At 51.2% G+C, this 12,623-nt stretch overlaps 1 protein-coding gene across 2 annotated transcripts in view; it reads left to right on the plus strand.

The window, feature by feature from the left end:
- LOC146868382 (F-box only protein 6-like) overlaps window positions 1-12,623 on the plus strand; it is a 116,598-nt gene that overhangs the window by 13,024 nt on the left and 90,951 nt on the right. For both annotated transcript variants that reach the window (XM_085609883.1, XM_085609885.1), the window contains exon 2: window positions 8,219-8,286. The gene's annotated coding sequence lies outside the window, so the exon portion shown is untranslated. The remainder of the gene's footprint in view (window positions 1-8,218; window positions 8,287-12,623) is intronic.

The raw sequence follows: 12,623 nt of genomic DNA on the forward strand, positions 1-12,623 counted from the left end.
GCCTTTAGGTGCACCCCCCCCATCTCCACCCGCCCCCCTCGTCCTGATGAAGACCCCACCTCCAAGACGCACAGTTTGCTGGTTTCCTGAGGGGTCGAAACATCGACTTTTCTCTTCCTTTCATATCAAACCTGAATGACAGTGAATCATTAACTGCATCACAGGGGTGTGGAATTTAATAAAATATCTACTTGTCCATGGGGCAGGTTGCTTCATAAATCTACTTGTCCTGTAACAAAATCCACTTGCCCCTTGGTGCCGTGTAATGCAGTGACAAATTATGGCAGCAATTTCATTATTTAAGAGCTCTGATATAGTCTCTCTGATTATGCAAGGGCTCATACCATAGTAGTGTTTGAATACTTGCAATCCCCTTATGTTGCCATGTTTTTGCAGATCGACATAATGAGGCTGACGGTAGTGCTAAGCAATAGTTCCAGGGTTAGAATGCCCTTTTGAGTCTGTGCAAACCTACTAACTTGCATGTTTTAAGGGTTTTCAACAACACTTCTCTAATCTTTTCCATAATGTACTGTACAATGTTGGAAATTTACCCTGACAATGGCAGACAAACCTCTCTCTTTCTTTCTTTCTCTTTCTCTCTTTCTTTCTTTCTTTCTCTTTCTCTCTTTCTCTCTTTCTCTCTTTCTCTCCTCCCCCACACCAAGAAGAGTTTACAAAAACCATGCCAAAACAAGTCACACACTGACCTAACTAAAAAGCTGAGCACCAATTTAAGACCCAATGGCTTTGCCAAGGCTTGATTATTTTTGTTTCCCTTATTCTTATTGAAACTGGTTAAGCTGATTTTCCATTATGAATAGTTTTGGGAAATACTAGCATGCATCAACACATGTTACTAAATGATGCTGCAAAGAAAAGGTACCTGAAATTTTACAGTAGTGTAGCAAAACGTTATTTTTCCTGCTTTCATTTTTTATGAACATTTTATTTTGAAAGCAAATGATCATCAATCTTGCTTTCAAGCTTCTGCAAATATTTGCATCAAATCAGAGAGCATTCTGGGAGCATTATACATAGCCTCATATTGGTATACTTTGAAAACATGTGTACACATTATTTTACTGAAACCACTGTCAGTACTGCAGTCCGAGCTTACATTTACGTAGAGCGCTCACCCTAATAATAAAGGCTTTCAATTAAGGAACCATAACTACAGGTTTGAACAGCATTAACATATTGGCACAAATATTACCTTAACTGCTGACAGTGCCTATCCCTGATCCATAATGTGGTACTGCAAACTGGCAGCCAAAGGGTTTGTGCTGCAGGAGGTTGGGCCTACTTGTCCCTAGGACAAAATATACATAAAAACTTGTTGCACTTGACCCCAAACAATATGTCCTGGGCGTGGGGCTTTAGGAATTCCACATCTCTGCATCAGTTGCTCATGATTTTGCATTTATTGTTTGTGCCAGAAATCTGGCTGGATAGGTTCCCTACAACTGTATATTGATGTATATACATGCACCACCTTTCCACTGCACAACCACTTGCACTGATCCCAATTTCACCACTTGTCACCTCACGTTATTTGCACCGGTTTTCTAAAAATTGCAGAATGAATCATTGTTCTATTGACAATTGTTTCTTAATCGATTACATTTCAATCCTTTAATGTATGACATTTCTTGGTGGTGTCATATTTTCTTTTTCCATTTACCATGTATTGGCTCTTGATACACTGTGAATAATTGCCACTGTGACTATCCTTTTGTGTACCACAAAAGGAGACAGGGTGGGAACAAGGAGGGACTAAGAGGCCTCCTAATGAATAGGCCTGGGTGGTAAATTTCGTTCCGCTCGCGGAATTTGGGTAATTTTGCGTTCCGCGGAGAATGCGGAATTGCCCAAAATTCTGCGTTCCGCGGCTTGGCGGAATTTTTTGTTTGTTCGCGTTCTCAAAATGCGTGCTCACAAGATATTTCCCCCCAAGCACGCAAACAGCGTTTGCGAACAGGAAGAAAGCATCGCAAACAAGCAATTCCACGTGTTCGCAGAATTTCTGCGTGCTTGCGGAGATTTTTTACTGTTTTGCGGAGCTTTGCGTAGCGCGACTACGCAAATTCTGCACACCCCTAATATTGAATCAGAAGCCAGCGTTTACCAAAGACAATGAAAAAAATGGGCAGGGCTTCCATAGCACTTCCACAACATACCCTACTACAGCATGCCTCGCATAGCGAGCAGAGCATGCGCTGCAATGCTAGGCTCGACCTAAAAACTGCATACAGCTGCGAAGCCACATGTAACAGATTCGCCCTGGCGGTGTGCCCTGCACAACACATATCTGCCAGGCTCTTCTAAGTCAGATGTGAGCAGCTCACCTATTTCTGGTGCTGTGTTACACAGTTGAACTCATGTAATTGCTGTCCTGGAATTAAAAGATAAAATGCACAAGTATGTGTCCCTGCATGCAAAATATAGACTGGTACGATATCTGCCTGCGGTGGGAGAAGAGCTGGGACTTTTTTCCGCTGCCACTACAAGCACCTTCAAGCATGGCTAGAAGCCCATGTGTGCAACAGGGGCCCAAAGACCTGAAGGGACGCTATATCCTGATTTTTGCTGTATTTCCAGTTTTCAAACGAAGGCCAAGGCGCACATTACTTTCCTTGCACTGGGGCCCATGGCACACTTGCTTTGTCTGAGAGTTTGAATCTTGAAGAAACTCAGCTCCGACCTACAGTGAATGAAAATATGTCACTAGCCTGGAAGCAACACTCCGATCCAGATGTAGGCCTTCTTGAGTTGTACGTACTTATGACATTTGCTAATGTAACGTGATTCAGTCGTTTTTCTGGGTTAAATGTGCAGTACTTAGTTGAGACATACAGCTACTAAAATCGTGTTCATTCGGAGCGGTAAATTCCATTTATTACAATAACAAATGCCCGCTAAAGGTCGTTTTCCGGACATAACGAACGAGGCGGAGGGCATTCTTATTTCATGACAATGTCCTCGTTTCATGTGTGATGCCTAGCCTTGCACGTGCATGACAAAAGGCAAAATTAGCATCAGCGAAAAAGTCAATATTTGATATATGTAAATACTGTGAATTAGTGCACCATCATTCCCTAGCCACCTTCTGTCACATAAATGACACAAACATGAGAAAGGATTGCGGCTGCAACAAAGGTACATAGGCAAGCTGTCCACAAAACATGAATTTAGGAGGCATATCTGTTTGCAGAAGTATGCTGTAGATAAGTCTGCCCTATTATTGTCGGACGAAGATGGCACTAAACATGCATTAATTAACGATGAATGTTATTTGGTAGTAGTGTGTATCTGTTGCCACACGTGTATGGTGTAGTATCCGGCTGGATACATTCTAGTGTTTCCCCGATGATGTACATACACTGTACACCCACCCACCACAGGCGTCACCAGTCAGGTGACCCTGATAATAAAAGGGGCCAAGCGCACGTGCTCTGGGCCAGTTATCCGCCCATACAATCTGTGTCTGCGTGTTCCTTTAGCGAGTATGTGGGCCTAGCGCCCGCCACCACTACATTGGCGACGAGGGGGCTGTGCCCGTGCGAGCAGCAGCCCAGCAGCTGTGGGAAAAGGGGGAGAGAGCGGCCCGTGTCGAGGGCACCCCCCACCCCCCGAGAGCAAGCGCAGGATGCGTGCACCGCCCACGGGGCATGCGAAGAGCCCCGGGCCCACAGTGGTTTAGTGACGGTGTTCAGGATCCCGCACCTCATGAGCCCACATTAAATCTGCCCCAGTGAGGAGGTGCCCGACTGCACATGGGGGCGTGGAAAAGCCCGGGGAGAAGAGCAAGCCGATCGGAGCCCACCCGCATCGGCCGCGATGACCCGCCAGGCAGGCGGTGAGCCCGGTGAGTGAGGGCGGGTCTGTGGCCAAAAAGAAGCAACCCCGAGCGATATGAGGCCAGCGGGAGCCCACCCCGCATCTTCGGCCACAAGTGAACACTGACCCAGTGTGAGGCCCCGCAGTTCACAAGCAGCGGCTCTAACCCCCACCCGGCGCAGCAAAGGAACTGCATGAGGCTGCTGCGGGTGGGAGGGGAGCCGAGGGAGAAGAATGCGTGCTACCCGCGGCTGACCGCCAGCACCCCTCCCTGCGCAGCCCGAGAGAGAAGAGGTCTGCTACGAGGGGCGCCGTATTTGAAAAGTGAGGGGGAATAGCGTCTGCCCTGGACTTAGCGTTTATCCGCTATACTCTCCCGCATGGCCCGAGTGAAGAAGGCTGCCCAGGGCGGAGCAAGCGGGTTCCGCAGCAGCGCCGACCCTCCCCCGCTCTGTGCAGCGTGTGAACTGAGAGGCTGCTGCGGGCGGGGGGAGCGATGTGGTGACGGCGGGTGGCTGGCGGCCGCTCGAAGGCGGTGAAGGGGGCTCACCGAGGTGAAGCGGGAAGAAGAAGCGCGAAGGTCGCGAGAGGCCCCATGCGGCCAAAACAAGGTAGAGCACTGCAAGGTCTGTGAACGGTAGCAGCAGAGAAGTGCCCCAATCAAGCGTGCACAGGTATCTTGCCAAACACAACCACTGAGAAGAAAGGAGGAAGGCACCTACCGTGCAACGTGTGGGGGAAGTGTCTAAGAGCAGCTGGGATCCTGGCAACGGAGTCCCTGTGGAGCAAGTTAAGGCAGCGTCATCTCCATACACGGGGCCACGCAGCAATACAGATCGGCACAGACTGGGACATGTAAATGCAGCAGCACTACCATCTGGTGGCTGGTTGCGGGATCGCGCGCAACATGCAGCCCACGCGGAACAGGAACGCTGTCAGCAGCAAAGAAGGGAAACGGCTGTAAACCCCCATTAAGGGATGACTGCAGGAAAGCTGCCCTGATGACAAGGAGGGGCACCAAGTAAATAAACAAGGTTAGCAAGAAAAGAGCAACTCGAGGTGGCAGCAAGGAATGCACCTAAGGCACTATGTGAGGAGTGCGCAGGGAAGCGTCAAGAGCACATGTAAGCACAACAGGGACAGCTACTTGCAACCCACAACCAATGGAGAGGTTAGTGCACATGCTCTGAATAGTGGGACAAGCACATCCGGAAGGAGAGAAAGAAGAAGATGCGCAGGAGGTAGAGCACGAGGAGCAAGCCCATGGTGCCAAGAAAACCCTTGAGAGCGTCTAAGGTGAAAGGCAGCGCAGGAACAGGAGCTGCAGAACCCACCGACAGCGAGAAGAGTATCGGCGAGAAGGGAGCCCTGAACACAGTGAGAACGAAGGTGCAGCGGTACCTGGTGGCCACAGGTTGTCGCAGCAGCAGCAGGAAAAGGCAGGAGCACCACCAGAGAGACAAGGGTGATTCAGGAACCCAGCACCAAGCAAGTGCGCAGCAGCAAAGAGACAGCGGCTACAGCTCCAGCAATGCAAGGACTGAAGAGAATGCGCAGTAAGTGCGTCCAACGCAGCAACCAGAGGGCGCAGTCAGAAGCACGCCAAAGCAATGCGACCGCAGATAAGACGAAGAAGTGGTTGCACGGACCACCAGAAGCACGAAGGCCCGCAGGAGGGAAGAAGCCGACCAGCCAGATGGTCGTAAGGTAGAAGCCGACCAGCCAGATGGTCGCAAGGAGGAAGAAGCCGGCCTGTCAGATGGTCGCAAGTAGGAAGAAGCCGACCTGCCCGATGGTCGCAAGGAGGAACAAGCCGACCCACCAGATGGTCGCAAGGATGACGCTGACCTACAAGAGGTCAGAGAGCAAAGTGATCTGACAAGAGGTCCGACAAGAAGAATGGAGAAGAGGTCTGTGAAGAGAACGACAGAGATGTCAGCGAAGAGGACCAGAGAGAGACGGAAGAGAAGTCCAACGACATTAACTAGAAGTCAGAAGTAATCGAATGAAAGAAGGTCGCGACGACCGGTCCAGTCACAGAGCGAAGTGAAGACAGTGTCCTAGTGCTTGAACAAGACCATAGAGAAACGTGTGGAGTGCACGCTACACGGAGAAGCCTGGTTAGGGCGAACAGGCATGAGAGAAGACCAGACCGCGTCACGAAGGAAGGAAAGAGAAGACCGATCTTGAGTGGCAAGACGCCATAAGGAAGAAAGCAGAGGAGAAGAGCAGAGAGGTGTGCGGGACAAGTCAACTCACACACCAGAAGGGACAACACCTGGTGCATGAACATCCAAACACAGTACCTGGAGAACATCTGCATCACTGGGAGTACAAATCCACTTGCGAATCCTAAGTTCACCCGGTGACGACAGAGGCGAGCAGGCCGGTCCATTGGTAACAACCACCTCTGGGATGGAACGGACACAAGGCCGTGGATATCCAAGGGGCAGAGGCCTCTGGGACACCGGTGACAGCGGGTCCCGACACGAGAGGTGGACTGTTGAAGCTCGCTCTGGGAATCCTGGGAGGACAAAGGCAGCAGGCAAAGGAATAGGTGCCAACAACACCCTTTTCAGGTGGAGTTTCGGACACGGAGAGAAGACCCGTAGCGATTCCTCCAACGTGGTTGGAGCGACAAGACAGAAGTCCCCCGGTCCAGTGAAGCCTGGCAGCAAAGGGCCTCAGGGTCGTCCGGTGAGAGGGGACACCCACGAGAGAGGGGTATCCGTGAGAGGGATATCCTGCAACTGCAAATCCCATTGGAGATAATCACCAGAAGGAGAAAATACTTCAACCAGGACTGTAGAGTGGAAGGTAACACATGACTGATCCACTGATCCACCATCCTTTCATCTGCACTTTCACTGTAGGTGGAACAGGAAGAGAGAGACTGTAGAGCACACTTCCACGCTGGGAGTCCAAAAAGAGCTTACATCCACAGGGCACCCCAACAACGTGCCAAGGAGAACTAGTGGTCCCGGCTGCAAGGATACCCTCGTCGGCGGTTGACCAGCAGCGAAAGAGACTACATGGAAGTCGTTATTATTGTGTTATGTTTGTTTCTAAAGTATATTCTCTCCACAGGTTCGGACTTCATTGTTTTGACCCTTATTAAAGTTTGGGAGGAATGTAGTATGCGGCTGGATACATTCTAGTGTTTCCCCGATGATGTACATACACTGTTCACCCACCAACCACAGGCGTCACCAGTCAGGTGACACTGATAATAAAAAGGGGCCGAGCGCACGTGCTCTGGGCCAGTTATCCACCCCAACCATATGTGTCTGTGTGTTCCTTTAGCGAGTATGTGGGCCTAGCGCCCGCCACCACTACATATGGGATGACATTGTCGTGACACAGCAGCAAATGAAGCTGCTAAGAGTATGCATACGTGCAAAAGAGAACACAGGTTTTTAATTATCATGTCAAATGCCGTTCTCGTGTGTTAGTGTTTTGTAACGCCGGAAATATGGTATCACTACGGTATGACAATCCAATAGCAATAAGTGACAAGGCAGTAACAGGAATGCTTGAAGACATTTGACAGAGTTCATCATATCATTTGAAGAGCCCGGATAAGGGAATGCTTCCCATATGAAGTCCACTGCAGAGTATGCAGACATGTTCTTCTCATCCCAATATTGCTGTTTTATCAGTCGACTATGCGTTGACATCAATGTCTTGTTGCACAGTACAACTCCCAGGAGAGTTTCATCTAAAAACACATTGGTCTTCTGCCCAAAATCAAAAAACGCACTGAGAAAAATCACAAGAGTAAAAAAAGTATATATCTCCTCCTTTTCTCTCCCATAGAATGCATGTGAATCCTGAAGCAGGAAAAATAACTTGTATGTTAGACTCTGGGACAATTAAGGGAATCCGTGGTGTGGGCTCTATGGACAATCATTTGTGTATGTTCTCATTTTCACAGTAATGCGGATTAATGGACGTTTTAGATTTCTGTGTTCAATGTGGGGCACAAATTCCATTCCTACAAACTGAATTGCGTAACTGTGAAATGGTTCAATGAGGGTGATGTTCAGCCATTTCTGCATGTTCAGCCATGCATACTTGGGACAGTGTGCGAGCCAATGAATTTACCTGTTTCTTGCTTTCGAGTATGATCTCCCTCTGTGGTGCTGCAGAACAAGCCAGTCATGTTGCAAATACAAAGCATGGCACTTGCATTTTGATTTATCTGCAGTAGATGCATGAACACAGCTCCTAACCACTCAGAGTTATCATAATGATCCCTGGCATGGTATATCAGTCCCTGCTTTGCTGAAATATTATTTTTATTAATTGTGCTAATACCAGAAGTGTAAGTGTGAAATGCTTTTGATTGAGCTGTGTTTTGGTATCTAATGTTTTTCAGAATTTAGCATGTATGCTGTCACCTCCTGTTTTGGACGTGGTTAAACAATACATTGAAGAGGCAGACAGGTAGGAAACACTTGGGGTACTTATTTGGGTGGGTGGTTGTACTGGTCTTGGGGGTTGTAGGGCATTTTGCAAACAGACCAATGTTATGCTTGGGGTATTTCTTGGCATGATTCTAATGTTTCTTGACACTTGTGCTGCAGAATGCCCCACTGTGATCCCTTTTAATTCAAAACATTGTAGTAAGCGCATGCTGTAAAATCCATCACTTAAATCCATTAAAAGAAAAAAAATGTCTGTGGGAATGACTCTCCTACGCACTTCCTTTTTTTCATTTCAGATTTGTTCGCTCGCAGATTACAATCTAGTCAAAGATTACCACCCCACCACTTATAAAATTCACCAGTCGCCATTACCAGTGTTTCTGGACCGAGTGATCTGGGTTCCGGAAAAATAGACCACACATAGTGTGAAGGAGGGATACTCCCTCCTGCTGGTGATAGAATATGGCATTACTGTACTCATAATGGGGTAGTAGGTAAAAAAACCAAGCTTGGGCTGAAAGTCGCTCTTAAGACATGGTCATCTTGTTTTTTGGTATTATTGAGAGCTCCATAGCTCAGGTGGATGGATATTTATGGACCCTTAACCGGAAGATGTAGCCCTCATTTCTCTGACCATCTCCGTTTTTTTGTTGTTTTTTTTTTTTAAATGTCCGACTGATCATGTTGCTCTAAGGTGGGTACAAGTTATGCTGCTTTTTAGGTCTCGCCTGACCCAGCGCATGCGCTGGTCTGGCGAGACTTAATGAGAGGGCTCCAAAAAGTGCTACCAGGCCAGCCTAGAGCTACATTGCATGTGCGCGGGCGCGCGCGCCTCGCTTGACCGCGATGACTTTCACTTTCGCGGCCCCACGGCCGCTTTGATGTTTGATCGCATCGCGATCACTTTCGCGGCCGGACGGACGCTTGGCATAGCCAATAGGTCTCGCTTTTGGGACCTTATAAGTATTTAATTATGCAACTGTTGCATGGCTAAACACTTATAAGGTCCCAAGGGCGAGACCTATTGGCTATGCCAATGCTTGTTTCTATTTTCACCAGCACAACATATTCTTCGGGTTATAATTTTGGTTTTACCATTGCAAGCTTAAAGAGACCATCAAAAAATGCAGAGCTCCCAAGATTCCCAGATCCACTCAAGTAGCTTTTTTTTTTCATTCATGCTTTTTCTTTTTATTTTGACACATGTAGTTCTAACAGGATAACGAACACTGCGAGTACCCAAATGCAAACAGAAACAAGCATTAAAAATGCGACAGGGGGAGGAGCCTAGCGCGCAACCAAGATGGCCGCGTAGGTGCGAGGCTCCCGAGGACCTCCGCGACCTCCTGAATTAATCCTGGCGATATCCTGTCCTTGTTGAGGGGACTGTGTTGGGGAACCGGAGCTGAGGCGCCACCCGTTTTTTGGGCTCGAATCGGACCCCGGACGCCGGTGGGAGCATCGATCGAAGGTTGTGGCCTTCTCCTCGCCGGCCCCCCGGATTGGAGTAGTGGGGCGATCCGGGGACAAAGTGAATAACAGCGGCGAACGGGGCTGGGCGACTGGCGTACCCCGCACTTTCACTTTCGCTTTTGCGCCCTCCTAGCTCTCAAGCGGGGTCGGACTGCGGAGCGGGGTGTGGTGGTGTGGCCTTGTCCAGGAGCCCGGCTGACCCGCCGGCGGTGGGTTGACCCGCGGTTCGGTGGTCGCCCCTGCCCCCCCCCTGGCACCCGTGACTTGGTATAGCGGCCCGTTTGGGGTGCTTGGCACGACGGTGGAAGAGCCAGCATGTCCACCAAACAAGATGGCGACCGGGCGAAGGTGAAGACGACCCGCCGTGGCACGGCGCACCAGGCCAACAGTATGGACCGCTACACGCTCCAGAAGGGTTCTCCGGAGACATCGCGTGCATCCCCGGTGGGCCCGACGGAGGCCTCCGCTCATCCGGTGGATCTGACCCTCCGGGACGTCATGGGCGCCATCGCAGAGATGAAGGCCTCGGTGGACCAGCGTTTCGACACCTTAGCGCAAAAAATAGACTCGGTCCTGGTGGATGTGAGCCTTGTGAGGGCAGACTTGTCCAAAACAAACGACCGAGTCGACTCCCTGGCCCACACCACAACGAGCCTCACGACAGATGTGGTGGCCCTCCAGAAGGAGGTGCGCCGGCTTGGCCAGGCGAGCGCCCTGATGGACCGGCGACTGGAGGACTCCGAGGGTCGGGCCCGGAGGAATAATGTCCGTATTGTGGGGGTGCCGGAGGGACGAGAGGCGGAGGCGGCGGATCTTTTCGTGGAAGAGTTGATCCTGACCCATCTCCAGCCCCGGGGGCTGAGTAAGCTTTTTGCGGTGGAGCGTGCTCACCGGGTCCCCGGGGGCAGACCTAAGACTGGTGCCCCGCCGCGGCCTCTCATTGCCCGGATTTTTAATTTCCGGGACAGAGATGCTATCCTCCAGACCTCCAGACAACAGGGACCGGTCAAGCTTGACAACATGGAGGTACATTTCTACCCAGACTTTACCCCGGCGGTCCAGAAGCAGCGGCAGAGCTTTCTTGGTGTTAAACGTCGCCTAAGGGACCTGAACCTCAAGTACTCAATGCTCTTTCCAGCTAAGCTGAGGGTAGAGGTGGATGGTCGCACGCACTTCTTCGACCGGCCCGAGGCGGCTGGGGACTGGCTGGACACTCTGCCTGGAGATCGGGGCCGGGGGGGCGGGGGGGGGCGCGGCTGGCGAGGAGGGCCCGCCGGAGCAGAATTGAGGGGTGACTGCATAGGCCTTGCTCTGGACGTTGTTCCTTCACCATTTATTGATTGCGTATTTTCCCCTCCTATGGAGGTCGTGCGGGGTCTGTTGGGGGCTTCCCTCCTCCTCTGGGGGACTAGTTAGTATTTTAGCTATGGGGCGACAGGCACACTGCACTTTGGGGGGGCTGTCTGGGCTCATGCAGGGGTGCAGGGAGGGGGGAGTTTTGTTGGGACCGGGGGGTGGGGGGGGTGTGTTGTTTGTTAGCACCGCAGGGCAAACCCGCTACTACGTTGTTGTTTTTAGGATGCTCGATGGGGGACGACCGATTGTTTCGACGTATGATGGGGGGTAGGGATTTGGCTGTGTTGTCATGGAATGTTAACGGCCTGGGGGATAGGATTAAGCGTGGTGTGGTCCTGCAGTACTTAAAACGTATTTCACCAGATGTTGTCTTCCTGCAGGAGACGCACCTTATAGGTAACTCCTTTCATGCAATGAACCGGCGGGGATATCGTTTGGCGGCCCATGCTGGCTTCACCTCGGGCTCGCGGGGGGTGGGTATTATGATCAAGAACTCGCTCCCGTTGGAGATTGATGAGGTGCGCCATGATGAGAGGGGACGCTACACGGTTCTGGTGGGAAGAATGGAGGGTAGAGTGTTTATCTTTATATCAGTGTACGTCCCGCCTGGGTTACAAGCCACCACATTTGCGGACCTGGGGCGCCTCCTTCTGGACCTTCCGAGTGGCCTGCTGGTGGTTGGAGGGGATTTTAATGCGGTAGCCTCTGGGTCTATGGATCGCCATCCCCCTAGGGACCTCCCCCGGGCACAGGCGTGGCTGCCCGGCCTTCTGGACACGCTGGGCCTGGTGGATTGCTGGCGATTAAAGCATCCTGCATTGCGACAGTACACCTTCCACTCGGGTGCCCATGGTAGCCTCTCGCGGCTTGATTACATCCTTGTCCCGGCGGCCCACGCAGGGAGGGTGGGGGAGGTGCGCCATCTGGCGCGGGGTATCTCAGACCACTCCCCATTGTTGTTGCATCTCGATGTCTTCCCGAGGGGGGATGGCAGGGTGGCCCCAATCAATGCATGGTATTTGCGCGACCCCACCATTCGTGCTGATTTGATCAAATCCCTACAGCGATATTTCGATGAGAATGTGGGGTCGGTCTCTTCGGCCATCTCCCTGTGGGAGGCTTTCAAGGTAGTCCTTAGAGGGGAGGCCCTCTCCTTTATCTCCCATGCCCGGCGGCGCGAGCGGGAGGAGGTGACCCGGGTAGAGGCCGAGATTGCAGAACTGGAGGGTGACCTGGGAAGCGGGGTAACAGACGACAAGTTGCATGTTCTACACCTAAAGCAGGCGGCCTATCGGGCCCTCGTCACGGAGGCGGCCAGGGGCCTCAGTAGAGAGCAGCAGGGGCGATTGTATGATGTGGGTGATAAGGCTGGCAAATTGATTGCGTGGTTGGATAAGAGGGAGAGAGCGAGCCGTGTGGTGCCTTTGATTGAGAGTGTTGATGGTGCGTGTGTCACTGAGCCGGAAGCCATTGTCTCCTGCTTCGCGGATTATTTCCGCAAAGTCTACTCCCCGGTTTCCCCCTGCT

This window comes from Triturus cristatus, chromosome 1_2 (genome assembly GCF_964204655.1).
Source record: "Triturus cristatus chromosome 1_2, aTriCri1.1, whole genome shotgun sequence".
In the NCBI taxonomy this organism is placed as follows: Eukaryota; Metazoa; Chordata; class Amphibia; order Caudata; family Salamandridae; genus Triturus; species Triturus cristatus.